Source organism: Apium graveolens, chromosome 6 (genome assembly GCF_009905375.1).
Source record: "Apium graveolens cultivar Ventura chromosome 6, ASM990537v1, whole genome shotgun sequence".
Taxonomy (NCBI): Eukaryota; Viridiplantae; Streptophyta; class Magnoliopsida; order Apiales; family Apiaceae; genus Apium; species Apium graveolens.
The window spans coordinates 45,227,626-45,250,170 of record NC_133652.1 but is presented as its reverse complement, the minus strand read 5'-3'; positions in this window follow the sequence as shown (position 1 = coordinate 45,250,170).

Here is a 22,545-nt window from a genome sequence, read left to right as displayed (position 1 = left end):
ACTGTTCTATCTCAACCATGGCAAGGACTTACTTTTGATTCAGATTTATGTTGATGATATTATTTTTGGGTCTCCAAATGACAAACTTTGCACAAAGTTTGCCAAACTAATGCAATCAAGATATCAGATGAGTATGATGGGAGAACTCAGTTATTTTCTGGGCCTTCAAGTCAAACAGAGTGAAGAAGGAACTTTTATTTGTCAATCTAAGTACACCAGAAACTTGCTGAAGAAATTTGGAATGTAAGACTGTTCAAGTGCATCCACTCCCATGGCCACTGCAATAAAACTGGATAAGGATACTGGTAATTCAGTAGATATTACTGATTACAGAGGTATGATTGGCTCACTTCTCTATCTAACTGCTAGTAGACCAGATATCATGTTTGCTACCTGTCTTTGTGCAAGATTTCAAGCAGATCCAAGAGAACCTCACTTAACAGCTGTAAAAAGAATCTTTAAGTGTCTTAAAGGAACAGCTGATCTAGGATTATGGTATCCTAGAGAATCAGATTTTAAATTAATAGGTTACTCAGATGCAGATTTTGCAGGTTGCAAAATTGACAGGAAAAGCACAAATGGAAGCTGCCAATTTCTTGGAGGCAGGTTGGTTTCTTGGTATAGCAAGAAACAAAAGTCAATTTCCACATCAACTGCAGAAGCAGAGTATATTGCTGCAGGAAGCTGCTGTGCACAGATTCTCTGGATGAAGAATCAGTTACTGGATTATGGGTTAACATATTTCAAAATCCCTATTTACTGTGATAATCAAAGTGCTATTGCTATGACAGGTAATCCAGTTCAACACTCTATGACAAAGCACATCAGCATCAGGTACCATTTCATCAGGGAACATGTGGATGAAGGTACAGTGGAATTGCATTTTGTTCCCACAGATAAACAAGTAGCAGATATCTTCACAAAACCACTGTGTGAAGCTACCTTTTCAAAATTGGTAAATGAACTTGGAATGATTTCAGGTTCTTTCTCTAAATCTGCTTAAACTTGTTCTATGTTATCAGACTTTATGATCAGTATTTACAGAATTAATCTCTTTGTATATTCTGTGCATTAATTGATAAATGTCTTTAAGTACTGACTGTTGTCTGATATATGTTTCTAAACTCTGATAAGTGATATGTCTGTTTCAGTAACTATTCAATCCTATGAGGATAACTGTGCTAGATACTGATCTAGTAATCTTCAATAAACAAATGATTCCATGGAAGAAGTAATTATTTCAGTGAAAATCTTATGACACTAGCAAATTCTGATAACTGAGCTTAGTTAAGTTTACTTTGTATATCTTATTACTAAGTCACAAATTAGAATAATGCTACTCATCTGTTAAGTTCTGATACTAGTAAAACTGCTGAATGTACTAAGTGCTGATAAACCTCACTTATCAAAAGAAGAAGAACAAGAATCAAAGAATAATATCAGGTACTCCTTTGAGATCTAGAGTAAAAAAAAAAAAAATGTGAATGGGACGACCCAAGTGCATTGCTGGTATTACGTAAATATGCATTAGAAAAGCAAAATATTTTCTTGGTGACTTTTCACACTCTATGATTACTGGAGAAATACTCTGATAAAAGCATAAATTCTGATAAGCAGTCGTGACTCACTTACACTGAGAAGCCACTGTAAAAGAGAATTTTAAAGATGCATAAAATTAGCACAAAAACAGTTGAGGTGGACTCATGCATGAACTCATTTTTCAGTAGGTTTCAGGATAATGACAGCTCTTTAGCAAAATTTTAATTATGACTTATTTCTAAGATGTACTGAAGTAGATCAGACTTTACTCTTTGTCTGTTATTTAGCTTAATGCACACACTAATCACTCCATCTGAATGATGAAAATTTCTGTGGTGGTCTATGTTATTTTAGATAAACAGTCATTGTGTCATCTTTGCACAAATTCTGAGGACAAGTTCTAGTTACACGTTCTGATGATTAAGTTCTGACGTTCATAACTAAGAACTTGTATGAGTATTTACTAAGATGAGCATTCCTTTTTCGAGTTAAGAAATTATGTTCTGATGACTGTTAAGTTCTGGTATAGGTCTAAGTTCTGATTTCTCAGTCTAATCCTTTACTTGGCTTATCTTTGAATGAAATTTAATAACAGTCTCAGTTTGTACTCGCATATGTTGAAGTGGAAGATTAATAGTCACTATGATTAGGATTAATGGTTTTGTACTTGAACAGTCCACTGTTTCTTGTGTCTTGTGCGGTCTAGACCATGATTCCTCTTTCCAATGACTGTTATTCTTTTTCAAAGTCTAGGGAGACGAGGTAGAATTAATTCTACCTGTCAGCATTAAATATCTTCGCGTCTCCTGGCATTCTCTTGCCTATATACACAGCCACTTCACATTAGTCTTCTCATCACACTTGTATCACAAATTCAGTCTTGTTTTTCATTTACTATCACAAATGGCTGAATTTGGCTGGTTCTACAATTACGGTGATGAGACTGTGCATGTCTTTTTGAATGGAATTCCAACTCCCTACCCTATCACAAACATTCCTCACAATCTCTGGATTCAATTTCCAGAGGTTATCAAACGTGATGTGGTGGCCGTTCGAAGAGACCTTCACCTTCGTCGTATCTGTCAGCAAGAGCGAATCATTCGACTCGCTATCTTGTTTGTCGAAGATAGGAAGAGGAAGATGACTTAATCTCGTCTTCTTCCTGTTCTTCTTCATCCTCAGCTTTGTCAGGCTTCTTAGCTAGGACTAAAGCTGTTGACGTTAGGATTAGAAGCTTAGGGAAAATCTTGTATTGATGTAATTTCTATTTCATATATGTATTGACTTGATATATTAATGAAAACTGTTTTTACTTCAAGATTTTGTCTCTGAGTTATTTTATCTTGTGTTGTTAAATCCTGCTTGATATTCTGATGACCATTTAAATTTTGTCTTTATTTAAGTTCTGATTCTTTGTCAGCACTTATTCATCGAAATTATCTCGGTCATTTTTAACATGATTCATTTTCAGAATATTAATGTTGCAGTGAAAAATAATTCAATCAGTGATAACGGTTTAAATTTTGAATTAAAACTGTGTCTCTTGATAAATGAAACGGTTTTTCCTTGAAATAAGGCAACTGGGTAAGTAATCATTCCTGTTTTCTCGAGCCCAGTAACTATCCGTTATTACTGCATGTCTGACAGGTGTCCAACGGTAACATTTTTTTTCAGAGTATAAGAACAACAGAGAGAAGATTTCTTTAATCTTTTATTTTCTTTATACTTTATCTCTCTTCTTACTTTTACTCTAATTCTCATTCTTTCTTACGTTGGTTTTTCATACAGACATTATCTCAAACACCTAACAGGCATACTTGAATTTCAATATTTTTTCACATGGCACCAAAGGATTTAATCATTGATGGAGCAAAGTTTGTTCCAAACAACTATGCTGCAATTCTTGATCATGCTGAAGCTCCATCTGAATTGCATTTTGTGCAAGATCTTCTTGCACATAGTGAGGTTGGGTACGCCTTAACTCAGCCTGAATTATTTTCAAGTCAACAAGTTCTGCGGTTCTGGAGGACTGGAGTTTTTGATGATGGTGGTAAACGAGGAACTCCCAGTATTATCTTCCAAGTGGGTGATTCATCCTATGTAGTCAATCCTGGTACAGTACGAAGAGCATTACATCTTCTAGAAGATTGTACCTTCTCTATACCAGAGGAATCAGAACTTCGGGGGTTAATGACTGATTTGGGATATGAAAAGAGTCTGACGAAACTTGGACAGTTGAAACGGGCTAATATCAGAAGAGAATGGAGTTTCTTCTTCGATTGCATCACCAAGGCTTTTGGCAACAAGTGTTCAAATTTTGATGCCATCCCAATTCTGAGTCAGCACATCGGGTATGCTATTATCCATCAAACTCATTTTGATTTTGCAACTGGAATAATTGGTTTTATTGGGGATAGGATGACAGAGGATCGAGATGTTGTTTATTTTGCTAGATTCTGTCAACTTATTTATACGTATTGTACTGCTGAACCCCAGTTAGTCAGCACTCAAACCCCACCTTTTAAGGTTGCAAAAAGGTACTTTAATGACCTGATAAATGCTGACACAAAGAAATCAATGGTGAGACAATTACAGATTCCTCAGTCTGTAAAACAGATTCTGGTAAATGCTGATCCTGCTACTTACAAATCTGTTTACTCAAATGTTCAACCAACTCACCATAACCAAAATCCATCAACCTCAGTACCTACCTCTCATTCTACTCAACCTACCCTCAGAACTTATCTCAAATCCTATCTCTCCACTTCACAGACTGCTCAACCTTCTTCAGCACCTACTGTGAAGCCTACATCCTCTAAGCCAAAGAGAACAAAGACTGTTCCTCAAACACCTCAAAAGAGGAAGAGAATTACTTTGAGAGATGAATCAGATTCTGAGGATCAGATTCCTTCTTCAGAACCTGTGGTAAATGAAGCTGAGAAGGCAACTTCTCAGACGGATTCTGCAATTGGGGGTTCTAGGCTTCTCAAGAGGCTTAGACGTATGACGGTTCCTGAAACTCCCAAGGAATCCAAATCAACAAGGAAGTACAAGAAACAGAGGGCACAAAGGCCAGTTTCAGATGATGAGGAGGAAGCAGCTAAGGAAGGGGATCAGGAATCTCTGATCTCACAAGACAAGGAATTTGCTCCAGTCACTTCTTCTCCATCAACTCCATCTCAGGAACCTATATCTGACAAGGCTAATTCACCTTCTATGTCTCTTGTTGATCCAGGCACAAGTGCTGAAATTGATATTCAGAACCTGGTTGTGCCTGAAATACTTTTCTTAGAAGCTCCAACAGCAAATAATCCTTCCACAACACCTGTTACTGATGCTGTTCAAACTCCTGAGTTATCACTAACACCTTCTCTGCATCAAGATACTGATGATCAGATTTTAGGTGAGCATCAGGATATGGCTGTTGATCAGAACTTAGTATCAGATCAGCAATTAGAGGATGTTGAAGCCTCCATTGCTACTCACACAGTTGTCTTATCAGAAGATACTGATTCTCTAAGTTCTGATGCTGCAAATGTTTGAGATACTGGTGAGGCTGCTACAACAGTAGATGCTGATGAAGCAGGTCCTTCAGGACATACTCCTCCACTGACTCTTCCTAAGTCTGAACTGGTAAAGGAGTTTGTTATCAGGGATGCACCAGTACCTTGGAGTGAAACTCCTGCAGGTCAGGAGTGGACTAAGGAATGGAACTCAGTTTCATGTGTTCCAAATGCTTTACATCTTGCTGAGCACTTGACTAAAGCTGATGAAATGTTACATTCTGATGATTTTAAAACCCAGCTTAGAGTCACTGCATTGAGTACTAAACATCTACAAGGTCTTCATTCCAACACTCATGCAGAGCTACACAAGATTCAGGAGAACTTTATCAAACAGGAACAAGTTTGGAAAATTGATAAGAAAAAGTTCTTCCAACCTACCATTGACAGGGTTGCTTATATTGAGAAAACTCAAGAGAAGCAACAAGCTCAGATTGATCAAATTCTGACAAATCAAGCTTCTCAGCAATCGCAACTTACTGAAATCCAGACCTCAGTGGAACTACTTATCTCTCTTTTATTACCTGCTGATGCCAAAAAGGGGGAGAAGGTAATTAAGTCCAAATGCAAAACCAACAAGTCACTGCAAGGAAAGGATGATGGAAAAGATGACCAAGGAAACTCTGGAATGGGTAGTGGTCATAGTCAAGGTAGAAGGTTTACATCAAGACAAGCTAGTCACAGAACAAGTTCTGATACTGGGAAAAGAATAAGTTCTGCTGCTGGTAAAAGGATAAGTTCTGATGAACTTCTAGATCTTGATGAGGAAATGTCAAGACAGTTATTTCTTCAAGAAAATCCAGGGATGGACTTGGAAAGTTTAAAGGAAGAAGAAGCCAGACTTAAATCAGAGAAAGTCACATCTAAATCTGAAGCTTCTGGTAAAAAGTTACTTCCAAAACCTAAAGGCATTGTGATCAAAGAAAGGATACATACTGAAGAAACTTTGGCTAGATCACAACCACAGATAGATCCAAGATCCAAGGGTAAAGAAAAGGTTGGTGAACCTATCAAGCCTTATGTACCTCCTGAGGAAGAAGAAATTACTGATGGAAAAGATGATCTTGCTCTGACTTCAAGAAAAGTTCTTAAAACAACCTCTGACATGGCTCAAGTTGTTCAGAGTCAAGAAATTGTAAGTTCTGATATTCAGAAGAAGCAAGTAACCTCTGACAGTGCTCAAGTTAACTTGATATCAGAAAATAAATCTAAAACACTCCTATCAGGATTCACTAAAGCAAAACAGACTCAATCTTTGAAGACTACTCCAAGTGGTTTTGAAGCAAGAGTAGTTACTGGAAAGGAAGCTAGAGATAAAACTGGATTGGGAAGTGCTGATGAAAGAAGAGTACACAACACTACCGATGATTCAACTTCCTTGAGTGAACCAGGTATTGGAGCAACTCCTGAGAGATTGAATCAACTAGAATCTGTACAGATGGTTTACCATACCTACTTGAAAGAATACATCATGTTGTATTTCATGACAGATGGTAGGGTTTATCATATAAGACAAAATGCCATTCCTTTGAAGTATTTTGAAGAATTGGAGCATGTACTTTTCTTACTTCAAGTGGATAACAGAATAACAGAGACTGCTGCAAACTACTTAAAAGAACAGATTCAGAGACAGAAAAGGCTTTATTCTGTTAAGTCTGACAGCAGATATGTTCCAAAGTACAGAAATCACAATGGTGATATTGTTGATATGAAGCCTAATACTGCACAGATCAGAACATATCTTGGTATTAAGGGGCTTGAATTCAATCTAGAGTCTAACAAAGCTTATGTCATAAGACTAGATCGGGAGTTGAGAAAAGCAAAGATTAATGATCTCAGAGCTGCAATATTTCAAACTGGTGAAGATACTGCAGAGCTTAAAGATGTCAAACGGAGAATGATTGATGAACTCAGATATGCTGAGAAATGTTTATTGAAGAATTATCTCAGAACAACTCCTGACATCAGAGAGATCAGAAAATGATGAAGCCAAGTCAAAGATCTACAACTACTTAAATTCTGATGTGTATACAGACCAAAGTTGTTATCAGAAGTTGAATTGGTAAAAGCTTTAAGGACTGTAAGTTGTAGTTATCTTGTCTATTTCTTATGCATTTGTACTTAATGTTTTTGACAATCATCAAATATTTGTTAAACTTGTATATTTTGCTAATTTACAAGTTGGGGGAGATTGTTAGATATATTTGATAATGTCATGGCTCATATGTTTTATGTTTAGATTTCAGATCTTATTTGAACAGGACAAATCAGTACTTAACTGTTGATCAGTACTTATACTGGAAGTCAGGACTTAAGGGATATCAGGAGATAAGTATCAGGAGATAGATATCAGAACTTAAGTGCTGAAGAACGATCAGATGAGGACGGTAGCTGATTAAAGTTAAGAAGATCAAGATAAACATAAGAAGAGATATGCATGAAGAAGGAATTCCGTGAAGAATGGAATACTTGGAATAGAAGATATCTGATTGATATATATTAGGAAGCAGAATTATATTCAATATCAATTAGCGATTATCTTGTAACTGTGTAGTATATAAACACAGACATAGGGTTTACACTATAAGTGTTATCATTATCGAGAATATTATTTACTGTAACCCTAGTAGCTCTCGTGATATTTTGTTCATCACTGAGAGATAACAGTTCCAGATTGTAACAGAGTTTATTATTTCAATAAAGTTTGTTTTCTGTTACATAAGTTCTTGAAGTTTGATTTGATTGTAATAAACACTGTATTCACCCACTCTACAGTGAAAGTGTGACCTAACACATGCCTGTAATTTAACAAGACTAAGACATTTTGTCAACCCTAATTAAGTTGTATTGTTATCTTAATTTATATTTTGTACTTGTAACATTTAAAGTTTGTAAAAATGTCAAATGAGCAGACTGTAGCCTTTTTCTATAAACAGTGTCAAGTCTAAGAATACTATCTGGAAGAAGATCAAGAAGATCATGACTCAGAAGAATTATGAAGAAGCTTGGAGTTGAATAAATCTGTTTTAGGAAAAATACTCTAAGTCAAGATCTCTACAAGTCACATATTTAATGTTATAGAGAAGTCATTCGAGAACTCCATAATGGCTTATCGAGAAGTCAGGAAAGCTACTAGAGAACTCAGAGATATCGACAAGTCATTTCTTCACTAGAGAACTCAGAGTTATCGACAAGTCTACATTCATTAGAGAACTCAGAGATATCGATAAGTCAAAATTCACAAGAGAACTCAGAGATATCGACAAGATCACAAGAGAACTCTGAGATATCGATAAGTTAATTTGACTATAGAACTCTGAGATATTGACAAGTCAAGAAGCCACTAGAGAACTAAGAGTTATCGATAAGTCAAAGTGAAGATGTGAAGACTAGAGATCTCAACAAGCCTAAAATCTCTTATAGAGAACTGAAGACCTCTACAAGCTAAACTAAATATAGAGCACTAGAGATCTCGATAAGCCAATATACTTATCGAGATGTCAAATGTTCTATAGACCTAAACTGGAGATCTCGAGGTACAATCTCAAAGTACAAAGTTGCAGATCAGTTCAATATCCAAGATAAACAATCCAACAGCTGGATTGACAAGTCTACAAAAAGCAGCTTCAAGAATGTGCAAGATCAATGGTAAAGATTAATTGACAGGGGAAGATCAAAGTGAACACGGGATGCTAAAGATATGCTAAGCCATAAATGGAAGATCTACTTTTCTATAAATAGAAATGACAAGTGACAGTTTAGAAAAGCTAATAGCATGTCTTATTACACACTGTGTAAACCAACAGTTAACTAAGTTATAAAGTTAACACTGGTCCTTTAGTCAAAAGTAATAATTTAAATCAAATTTCTTGTAACACTCTCAAGAAGAAGCTAACCTCTATATCAACAAAGAGCCTAGAAATTTTGTAGCAAAACAGTCTTAATTTTAATATAAAATTAAGTGAGTTTTGAAGATCTGTGTTCTTTATTTTCTGCAAGCTTAAATTCTGCATGAACACATTTCACTACAAGAATTAATTTACTTTGTTCAACCAAGCCAAAAACATGCCTAAAAACAGTAAAACACATTCACCTCCCCCTCTGTGTGTTATTCATTTCCTAACACGAGTCTTTTATCTGATCTGATTAGTTAAAGACCACATCGAAATCAATTGGATCCATAGCTTCTGCCGACAAGCACACATATTGAAAATTTGGTGATCGACAGATTTTGTGACGACGTGTATGATGTCAAGTACAAAAAATAATAACTCATATTTGGTCAAGTTAGTAAATTTGGTACATATTGGTTATTGAATTAAACTTATAAAAAAAATTAAACACATTTTATTGATATACGACATTACAAGCATTGCATCTTATTGATCAGATGTCTTTGTCGAACTCATAATCTAAATTAACTAAACTACGCAGTGAATCAGTCTACATAGCCAAATGACGAATATTTTTGAAAAAATGGATCAGATTTCGAATTCAAATTAAGCTGAAGTATTTTCAAGTATTTTTTTTAAAAAAATCAGGTAAAACTATGATTTCAAAAAAGTACATTAACTCTTTATAGTCGTGTATATATAATAATAATAATAATAATAATATTTTAATATATTTTATTTGAACTTATATTTAAATTCAGCTAAAATTAACTACACAAATAATCCAATATTTACGCTTAAAGGTAAATAAAATGTCTCATTATTAAACGACACTCACATATTATAGGTATGATGAAAAACACAAGTGATAATCTGGTGTAGTCGTATAAAGATATATTATTGAATGAGTAGAATCAGGTTTAATTCCAAATAGTAACTTTTTTTAATAGGTATATTCTTGATGGTACCATTGTAATATTGGCTTTTATTGTTGGTACCACTGCATTTTTGACTTCTACTTGAGGTACCCTTGTACTTCCAGTTTTCGACTTTTGGTACCCTTATGTTAGTAAAATGTTAGAACAATGTTAAAATGTAACTATAGGGTTATTATATCATATTTAACTATTTAACTAACATTTTAGTCAATTTTTCATTATTCAACTATATACTCACATTTATCTTGAAAAATCACATTTAGCAAAAAATTATGAATATTTAACAAATGCACCATTGTGGAGAATCTATTTTGTGAGCTATGTTATATTTTTTTCTTGATTTTTTGAATAAATTCTAAATTTAGATTAATCTAACAAGAGAGTTCAGGTCCAAGTAGAGACGTGTAAAATGTTTTAAATTACATTGAAGAGGTAGATCGTCTTTTGAAATTTATGAACAGTTAAAGTGTTTTAGTATTCAAAATTTTTTAATTAGTAATCGATCTTTTGACACTTAAACTATAAATTACTTGTGTGTTAGTTAAATTAAAATATTTTTTATGATATTTCAAAATCATAATAAGTATGGAATTATTATCTTCCGGATATACATTTTCTAACTGCTCCCTATGTCAACTCTGCACCATTGGATTTTGCAACTAGTACCCATGTACTGTTGGTTTTTGCGGCTTCCACCACTATCATTTGGCTTTTATATGTGGCGCCCTTGTACTTTTAACGTTTCTCTAACATTTTGTTAACGGGAGGGTACTACAGAGAGGAAACCTTAATTTTAAGGGTACCACAAGTAGAAGTCAAAAAGGTAATGGTACCAACAGTAAAAGCCAATATTACAATAATATCATCAAGAATATCTCTTTTAAATAAATTAAAAAGTAAAAAAAGTACATGTTATAATCAGTGCAAAGCTCCGATTCATATTGTTAGGAAGAAGTAGTTGAGAAGTTCTCTAGTATTGAGTCTGGAGAATCAGTAGCCAACTCTCAGGGCTCTTTATGTAAAGGAATTGATAAGCTTAAAGTGAAAGGTGTTGAAAGACCTAGAAAAAATTGTAAAAAATTTAAGAATCCTTTTGATCTGAAAGGTGGATTTGGTTAGGGGAACATAAAGAAATTTGGGAGAGGCAGGAACTTGGGACCTTGTTTGGGGTTTGGAGGTAAACTGAATACAATTCCAGAAAAGGTAGAGAATACTAAGGAGGATACAACTAGAGAAATAGTAGAATGTGCAGAGCAAATGGGACTAACAGTGGTAGGAGATAAAGAAGTTGTTCTAATAAATATAGCAGCTCAGCTGTAACATGGGGATTTGTAGACTGGTCTTGTAGAGGACTAAGTTGGTTTATAGTAAAAACTAAGTTTTTGTGTCAGTTAAAAATATTAAGGTAATATCTTTAAATTGTATGGGGATATGCAATAATATTAAGGTAATAGTATGGTCCTTTGAACTTAAAGGACCATAAACATTAATCACGTGAAAAGTTTCACAGAGACCCTGCTTTTGAGCTGAATCCATTGACAGGTCCTTTCTGAAGCCAATCCTATACTCTGAAAACATAAACTATCCCAAGCCAATATCAACCCTCCTTATAAACCATCTAAATTCTGAATTAGCCAACCAATTTGATCACTATCCCAAGTTGGCCTTTTCCAAAACTTGTTCCAACTGATACATTTTGTTTCCTGTAGACAGAAAATATTAGCCCCCACTTCTTTAACCAGATCCTTCATACTATTACATACCCCCTACAATTCCAAGATATTACCTTAATATTTTTAACCGACATAACAACTTAGTTTTTACTATAAACCAACTTAGTCCTCTACAAGACCAGTCTACAAATCCTCCTGTTGCAGCTGAGCTACTATCTTTTTTAGAACAACTTCTTTATCTCCTACCACTGTTAGTCCCATTTGCTCTGCACATTCTACTATTTCTCTAGCTGCATCCTCTTTAGTATTCTCTACCTTCTCTGGGATTGTATCAAGTTTACCCCCAAACCCCAAACAAGGTCCCAAGTTCCTGCCTCTCCCAAATCTCTTTCTGCGCCCTAAACCAAATCCACCTTTCATATCAAAAGGATTCTTGAAATTTTTGAAATTTTGCCTAGGTCCACCTTTCACTTTAAGCTTATCAATTCATTTACATAAAGAGCCCTGAGAGTTGGCTACTGATTCTTCAGACTCAATACTAGAGGAGTTCTCAGCTACTTCTTCCTGAGAATATGAATCAGAGCTTTGCACTGATCCTTTCTAGGTTGCAAGGTTGCTTTCATTGCATCTCCCACTATAACCTTTCCATCAACCAAATTTATTTTAATCGTATATATTCTATTTAATTCCGATACTATTTCCAACTAATAGTTATCTAAATCAAGTGCATCCTTACATAACCCTTCCATACTTAACATAGTTGAGCTTACACCTACTTTACCTCTGTCCTCAATATCTACCACCACCGATCTAGACACTTCTACCTCTCTAGAACTTATTCTAGATTTACTAACTTTTCTCATCTCATCTACTACTTCAATTTTTTCGGAAACCAAATGCACCTCTAATTCTTTAATCTCCATATCTTTTCTAGCCTCCTCCTCTCTGACTGGAAATGCCAACTCACTACAAGAAGCACACATTGGATCAATTATATTCTTTAACTTTCCTAAATCTGATATTTCAGCTTTACTGAAAAGATCTTCCCTTTTACTAATATATTCATGCTCTCTTCAATCTTCTATTTTCTGTCCGTAGACAGACAAATAATTGGGTCAAAAACTTACTCTCACCATCTACCTGGCAAGACCAAGTAATCCGATCACCCATCCATCTCGTATAACCCTTTGAATTTTCTTCCAACCATGCATTTATAGGTATCCCCAAAGTTTGCAACCAGACTGTCCTTGGTATAATTAAATCATTCTCAACAAAACTTCTTAAGCAACTAAACCACTTCAAAAAAGGCTTGGACCCATAATCCTCCCAACTCTTCTTACTCATATTAGCTAATAGAAACTTCCTAGTGGTTAATCCAATTACATTTACCTCCTTAATACCTTCTACCTAAAGCTTATCCTGCAATGACCTAGCTGATTCATCAGCTTTGGAGAAGGCAACTTTAGTTTCAAAAAAACCTTCTTCGACATCCTTATTTACTACAACTTCAATGTACTCAAACATCTCTACTCCCAGTTCTTTTTTCACTTTATCATTCTTGATTTTTACCTTAACCTCTGCTTCCTAATTTTCCTTAATACATTTCCCTTCCCTTAAATCCTTCTGCTTGATCCTTGTCCCTTTAAAACTCATCATCTTACTTTCTCCTATGAACTGTTCCCTGGACCCTTTCTTTTCATTGAGACTCATTTTTATCTTAGAACCCAAACCTCCTTTCTCTTTTGCATTGAGAATGATTGTTTTAGCCTCCAGTTCAGATGTTATTTTAATAAATCCAAATCTCTTGCATTTCTTGTCCCTTGTTCTAGGCAGAATTATATCCAACAATATCCCAGAATGCTTAAAGCAATTCCATATTTCCCAAGCTTTACTATTTTTTGAAATATCAGAAAACCGTGAAACCTAACTTAGAGCTATCCCTACTCTTATTCTTCTTTCTTTGTACAATTTTCCATTCCCCTTCTTCCTTGATATTCTTGCTACTTTCTGTTGGATTTTTAAACGCAGCGGGGCGTGGCAAAACACTTTTACACACACAAAATCCAAATAAAAGCATATAAATCGTGAATAAAAATTCGAGGGATCGAATCTAACCTTTAAAAATAATTCGGAGACAACCATCAGAGATCCTTAGCAGTTGCTCCTCAAGTGTGAAGCACTCCACCGGTATCCACCAAGAAAACGACTTTTAGGAGGAGGAGGAGGTGGAGAGAATTTGGTTTTCTGAAACTTTTGGGTTTCTGGGGTTAGAATAAAAATAGGGTCTATAATAGTGTATTTATAGGCAAAATTTTCAGCTGAAATTTTCCCATAAATATTATTATTATTATCCCATTTATTATTCTCATTAATAATTAAAACACCTTTTAATTATTAATCCTTTTTCTAAACACTTTAGAAATAATTCTCTCTCTTGATTTAATTTCCAAAAATTAAATCCTTAATTAATAATATTAAGAACTTTTCTTAATTAATTTATAATCAATTAAATCTCATTTAATCAATTATTAAATTTGCCAATTAATTATTTATTTCACAAATAAATAATTATTAGCCATTATTAATTAATTCCTCCACCATAAAATCATTCTCTTTTTATGGTGTGACCCTGTAGGTTCAATATTAAGCCGGTAGTAGAAATAAATAATAATAAAACTATTTTATCATTATTTATATAAATTCTCTAATTTATTAAATATGATTAATTAATTAATCACATTTATTCTACATCGTGAGTGATGCTTCTCAACATATCGCGACTATCCGGATAATATGAATTCACTGCTTAGAATACCAAGAACCTGTCAGTGAATAGTTACCGTACAATAAACTCCTTCTACCCTACAATGTCCCGATTAAATACAAGGCATGGATCTCGTGTCAAGCCTATCTAATTCAATCACTTGCTTACCATCTATTATGCGTAGTTCTATGCAAATTAGAAACTCCTTTCTAATTTCATTTACTCTGGCCAGAGATTCCTGAACTAGTATAAGTGGATCAGCCTTGAACATTCGCTTCCTTCACTGGAAGGGGTAGATCCTTTATTGATCATACACTATCTTCGTGTACAAATTCCTATACCCAGAAGAGCCCTAATAATTGTCCCTGGAGACTAAGAACTAAACCAAAGCATAGTTCAGTGTACACAAGATGACTATGATGATCTCAAGTCTAAGGATACTTGTACAACTATCACTAAGCGAACAACTGCTGACACGTGAGTGAACTCCATCAGTTGTTCAGCTGGGCGAGTCATGTTCAGTGAACTTATTCTATAATAAGCACCTACATACTAGCTATAGTGTCACCACACAAATATCTATGAGAACAGACATCCTTCATAATGAAGCAAGCATAGTATGTACCGATCTTTGCGGATTATTAATTACCAGTTAGTAATCCTATGACCAGGAACTATTTAAGTTTAGAGTTATCATCTTTTTAGGTCTCACTATTATGATCTCATCATAATCCATAAAAAGCTTTACTCTAAACTATGGTATATCTTATTTAAACACTTAAATAGATAAAGCCCGTAATAAAAACAAAACAAGTCTTTATTAATATCAATGAAATCAAAACAGATTACATAAAAGTTATTCCTAAATCCTAATACATGATTGGACTTAGGACATATTCCTTTCAATCTCCCACTTGTACTAAGCCAATCACTCTGGTATCTAATACCCATCTCATCTTTATGACGATCAAAGTGACTTTCAAAAAGTAGCTTTGTGAGTGGGTCTGCTATGTTGTTATGTGTGTCAACTCTATTTCAATACAATACAAGAAATGTTATCGCGCTCCCACTAACCTTTTTGTAGACACATGGTTCATCCACGTTTTTGATAAAATCAAACTCTTTGATTGTCTCATCAAAACGAATGTTCCATCTTTCGAGAAGCTCGCTTTAAACCATATTAATCGCAAGCAAAATCCGAACTGATTTTAACAGGGCTACAGGTAAAAGGCTTCATCAAAGTCAATCCATTGCCTTTGTTTGAATTCTTTTGCCACAAGCCTGGCCTTATAGGTCTCCACCTGGCCATCTGCTATAATCTATCTTTTGTATACCGTATACATAGATTCCATTCTGGATTTCATGGCACTATGCCATTTCTCTGAGTCAACACTACTCATAGCCTCATTATAGGTCACAGGGTCGTCATCATCAAATGATTGACAACTCATTGTCATTCTCAATGACAAGGCCATATTACCTCTCAGGTTGGCGAGACACTCTCCCTGACCTATGAATGGGCTGTTCCACAAAAGGTTGTTCAGTCAGAACAGGTGTTTCCACTCGATCTGTAGTAGTTTGTGCTTCTTGAACTTCATTAAGTTCAATTTTGCTCCCACTGTTTCCTTCAAGGATAAACTCCTTTTCCAAGAAGGTAGCATGTCTGGATACAAACACCCGATGATCGGTGCAAAAGTAATACCCTAAAGTCTCTTTAGGATATCCCACAAAACTACATTTTACGGATCGATATTCCAGCTTATCTGGGTCAACTTACTTGACATAAGCTGGACATCCCCAAATCTTAACGTGTTTAAGACTCGGTTTCCTTTCTTTCCATATCTCATACGAAGTTTGAGGAACAGATTTGGAAGGCACCATATTCAGTAAATATGCCGAGGTTTCCAATGCATAACCCCATAGGAATACTGGAAGATTTGCATAGCTCATCATGGACCGAACTATGTCTAACAAAGTTCGATTTCTCCTTTCAGATACCAATCTGGAGGAGTCCAATGGGAGACTATACCATTTACTTAGAGATAATTTAGAAACACTCCATTAAAGTATTTACCACCTCGATCTGATCGAAGAGTTATGATACTATGTTTGGTTGTTTCTCCTCTTCATACTTATATTCTTTGAACTTTTCAAAGGCCTCAGACTTGTGTTTCATCAAACACATATCTGAATCTAGATCTATCATCTATGAAAGTAATGAAGTATGAAAATCCACCTATGGCTTGCTTAGACATTGGTGCACATACATTTGTGTGTACCATTCCTAGCAAATCTGCAGCCCTCTCTCCATGTCCACTAAATGGAGACTGCATTGCCACTACAAAGTGAGATTTTCATCATCCCTTTTCTTTTACTAGTTTGTTCAATCTGAAACAAATTATGTCACATACATACAGACCATTATTTAAAGCACCACGTCCATAAAGAATATTATCTCTAAGAATAAATCATTCATTATTCTCAATAATAAATGAAAAATCCAGCCAAGTCTAACATGGGAATAATATTCCTCACAATCGAGGGAACAAAATAACAATTATTTAAAACAATGGTCTTGCCCGTAGGCATATGTAAATGAAATGATTCTACATCTACAGCAGCAACTCTTGCTCCATTTCCCATCAGTAGAATCACCTCCTCTTCCTCAAGAGTCCTACTTCTCCTTGGTCCCTGCAACAAATTGCAGATATGAGAACCACAGGCGGTATCTAATACCCAAGTAGAAATGACATATTCACTTCTATCATGAACATACCTGAATCAGAAGCGGTAGTCTCACTACCCTTCTTCTTCAATTCTGCAAGGTAAACCTTGCAGTTCCTCTTCCAGTGCCCCACCTTATTACAGTGAAAGCAAACAACTTTGCTCTCGGGGTCTTCAGCTTTTGGTGGAACCGGCGTTTTCTCACCCACTTTCTTCTTCTTGGAAGAGTTCCTCTTCCTTTACTTAGGATTGGAACCTTCACCAATTAGAAGAACAGAACTCTTCTTAGGGGGAAAATTCGATTCCGCAGTCTTCAACATGTTGTGGAGTTCAGGCAGGCTGACATCCAACTTATTCATGTAAAAGTTCACAACAAACTGCGAGAACGAACTCGGAAGCGATTGCAAGACCAGGTCTTGGCTCAGCTCCCCATCCATGGCAAAACCAAGTTGTCCAAGACGTTCAATCAAATTGATCATCTTAAGCACATGGTCATTCACAGATGATCCCTCAGACATCCTACAACCGAACAACTTCTTTGATATCTCATATCGAGCTGTCCTCCCCACCACATCATACAACTCTTGTAGATGCATGAGGATAGTGTGAGCATCCATATGCTCATGTTGCTTCTGTAGCTCAATGTTCATGGAAGCTAGCATGATGCATTGAGCAACATTTGCATCATCTATCCACTTACGATACACAACGTGTTCATCATTATGTGCATCACTAGCAGGTTCAGTAGGCTTAGGTGAGTCAATCACGTATTCCAGCTTCTCAATCCTGAGAACAATTCTCAAGTTTCGAAGCCAGTCAGCATAATTAGGACCAGTCAATTTGTGAGCATCCAGTATGCTCCTGAGTGATAGTGCAGAAGACATAACGTACAAAGTAAATCTGTAAATGATAAACACATAACAACACTTAGCAAATATTCGATTTCATTTCAAACACTATATGAATCGGGTCTTTATTCATAAGTGGCTCCCACTAGTTTTCCTAATTTATTCAACCCCCTACATGAAAAATTAAGCATTCATAATGCTAGTGGGAATAGGGATCCTACATTCCATTACACGACCCCGGCTGTAGCACGAACCGCCATGTAATGTTCAATAGGCAGACAACTCTTGTCAATTACATCTCATGTTATTCCCTAATCAAACTTTAGCCTCTTGAATAATTGAGTCTCGGCTGTAGCACGACAAACTCAATATTCTAAGTCAAGTTTAACCCAACATTCCGTACAGTTGAATCAGTCCCCAAAGGCCCACGGCTGTAGCACGTACCGACCTTTAGATTCTTATTCAATGTACACATCTCTATGTAATAGACAAGTATTTCTTATTTCGAAATCAAAGCCCTCGGCTGTAGCACGAACCGACAATGATTCAAAAATAAGAACTACTTTTCTATCATGTTGGAAGGCTATGACCGACACAAGCCCGTTGTATCATTGGCCAATTACTACTTGATATTATTTAATTTTAGAGGGATTATATTACGTTACAATCATAATCATATTACAAAGAGATTCTTCCTTTTAAATTAAATATTTCAAATCAATAATCAATAATCAGACAATTCCCAGATCGGGTGGAGCATTGTCAAGAGGCGTCACTTAATAACCCTTTCTTACAGATAGAAATCTGTTGTTGACAGAATCATCCTTTCTCTCATATCGAAAATTCATATTCAATTACGTGTTTCACAAACACAAGAATCTCATGATTGTATTCATAATATTGTTATTAAGGTTATGAAACAATTTCACTATACTAGGTTGTCAAAAACAAACGCCTTATGTTCATTCAAGTTCACCTAAATCTATCATCGCATGATAAACTAAGCATATATCACATATATAAACATGAATAAACATCAAGGTAGGCATGTTACATCATCTAGCACATTCGTCTAAGCATTATACATCTCTATGTATCACATGAAGCATTTAAAAGCAACTAAAACAGTCAAAAACAGCTTTAAAACACTTCATGGAAATATAAACAGTTTAAAACTTTTATATAAACTAAAATTGATCACTCCATTAGATCCTTCTCGAAAATACGAATCCAACGGTATATTGCACGCCCAAAACGGAGTTACGAAACTCCAAGAAAATCAATTTTAAAATCAACAGTCGGGCTGTAACGCATGACAGGAACGCCTTACAAGCCCTGTAACGCATTCTGGTGATGCGTTACAGCCCTTTTAAGCCCTTAAAGGGTGTAACGCATTCCGTGAATGCCCCACAGGTGTGTAACGCATTCCCGGAATGCGTTACACCCCTATAATTTTTTTTTTTTTTAATTTGCAGCAGCCGCCGTTTCTCGATTTCCGCGCCTGACACAGACAGCCGTACCTGTTCTTTTTCTTTCTCCATGCAATCAGAAACAACGGCAGACTATGTACAGATATACAAACATATATATATATATATATATATATATATATATATATTATATATACATATATTTACCTTTTTTTAATTACGAATTTTAATTACAAGAACTTCAAAAATTCATAATAAAAAATCTATACATCCTAAAATTATGAAAAAAATACCCAGACGATCTACAACACTTGTAGAACCCAGATCAACATTCAAAATTATTCTGAGAAACGATTTCTCATCAGACAAAATTAATCCATAATATAACTTGTAAAAATCATAATTAATTCATACAAGCACATAAAATTCTGAAATTTTTACCACAGATCTATATGCATACAACCTATGCTCTGATACCATTGTTGGATTTTTAAACGCAGCGGGGCGTGGCAAAACACTTTTACACACACAAAATCCAAATAAAAGCATATAAATCGTGAATAAAAATTCGAGGGATCGAATCTAACCTTTAAAAATAATTCGGAGACAACCATCAGAGATCCTTAGCAGTTGCTCCTCAAGTGTGAAGCACTCCACCGGTATCCACCAAGAAAACGACTTTTAGGAGGAGGAGGAGGTGGAGAGAATTTGGTTTTCTGAAACTTTTGGGTTTCTGGGGTTAGAATAAAAATAGGGTCTATAATAGTGTATTTATAGGCAAAATTTTCAGCTGAAATTTTCCCATAAATATTATTATTATTATCCCATTTATTATTCTCATTAATAATTAAAACACCTTTTAATTATTAATCCTTTTTCTAAACACTTTAGAAATAATTCTCTCTCTTGATTTAATTTCCAAAAATTAAATCCTTAATTAATAATATTAAGAACTTTTCTTAATTAATTTATAATCAATTAAATCTCATTTAATCAATTATTAAATTTGCCAATTAATTATTTATTTCACAAATAAATAATTATTAGCCATTATTAATTAATTCCTCCACCATAAAATCATTCTCTTTTTATGGTGTGACCCTGTAGGTTCAATATTAAGCCGGTAGTAGAAATAAATAATAATAAAACTATTTTATCATTATTTATATAAATTCTCTAATTTATTAAATATGATTAATTAATTAATCACATTTATTCTACATCGTGAGTGATGCTTCTCAACATATCGCGACTATCCGGATAATATGAATTCACTGCTTAGAATACCAAGAACCTGTCAGTGAATAGTTACCGTACAATAAACTCCTTCTACCCTACAATGTCCCGATTAAATACAAGGCATGGATCTCGTGTCAAGCCTATCTAATTCAATCACTTGCTTACCATCTATTATGCGTAGTTCTATGCAAATTAGAAACTCCTTTCTAATTTCATTTACTCTGGCCAGAGATTCCTGAACTAGTATAAGTGGATCAGCCTTGAACATTCGCTTCCTTCACTGGAAGGGGTAGATCCTTTATTGATCATACACTATCTTCGTGTACAATTTCCTATACCCAGAAGAGCCCTAATAATTGTCCCTGGAGACTAAGAACTAAACCAAAGCATAGTTCAGTGTACACAAGATGACTATGATGATCTCAAGTCTAAGGATACTTGTACAACTATCACTAAGCGAACAACTGCTGACACGTGAGTGAACTCCATCAGTTGTTCAGCTGGGCGAGTCATGTTCAGTGAACTTATTCTATAATAAGCACCTACATACTAGCTATAGTGTCACCACACAAATATCTATGAGAACAGACATCCTTCATAATGAAGCAAGCATAGTATGTACCGATCTTTGCGAATTATTAATTACCAGTTAGTAATCCTATGACCAGGAACTATTTAAGTTTAGAGTTATCATCTTTTTAGGTCTCACTATTATGATCTCATCATAATCCATAAAAAGCTTTACTCTAAACTATGGTATATCTTATTTAAACACTTAAATAGATAAAGCCCGTAATAAAAACAAAACAAGTCTTTATTAATATCAATGAAATCAAAACAGATTACATAAAAGTTATTCCTAAATCCTAATACATGATTGGACTTAGGACATATTCCTTTCACTTTCTTCCTTACTTACCGCCACAGGTTATAAAGCTTCTGCAGAACTCTTTGAACTCAATGGATACTTCTTGTGTACTGAATATCGAGATAGTCTGAATCATGCTGGTAGGTTGTCTCTAGTAAAATCAACCTTGGACAACCTTCCGTTCTATTGGTTTGCCATACATAGTGTTCCTGTGGGCATTTATAATTAGCTAGAAAAAATTAGAAGAGATTTTTTCTCTGGAGCCTTGTCAGGGGAGGGAAAGATTAGGTGTATAAAGATGCATCTTAAAGCTTGGAAACTTATATGTAAATCCAAGAAGAGGGGGGGATTGGGATTAAGTTCATGACAACAAAAAAACTAAGTGCTTCTGTGCAAATGGTGGTTTAAATGGCAAGCTGATAGACAGGTCGGCTGGAATGTGTGGTTAAGAGATAAGTATGGTTGCTTTAAGGGGAGGGCTTAGAGTACTTGAGTAATCATAAGTCTTGTTCAGTTGTGGTGCAAGATATTTTAAATGCAGTTGCTAAATTCTCTAAGTCAGGTAATATGGGCCTAGGTAGTTTAAGATGGATAGTTGCTGATGGGGAGTCAGCTTTATTCTGGAAAGATCTCTGATATCAGGATAAATCTATTATAGATAGATTTAGCAGGCTTTACTGCATATCCAAATTGAAGCAGAAAGAATTAAGAATTTTCAAAGTTCTGTGGGATTGTTATGATAGGAGTGGTGATGTATTTTGGAATAGAAAATTTAGAAGTTAAGAGTTGGAAGAACTGGAGGAGTTGAGAAAGATAGTGGATTCAGTGCAGTTGTAATAAGCATGATAGGCTAGTTTGGGTTCTATTATGGAGACATATACCACTAGAGCTGCATATGAATTAATAAGTGAAGAAGTCAGTTGTTGTGGTGATCCTTGGGAAAATATCTGGAAATGCAAAGTGCCTGAAACAGTGAAATTGTTTATGTGGAAAATTTAGTCTGGGATAGTGCCAACAAAAGTCTGGTTAGCTAGTAGAATTAGTAATTTTAGTGATAGTAAGTTAT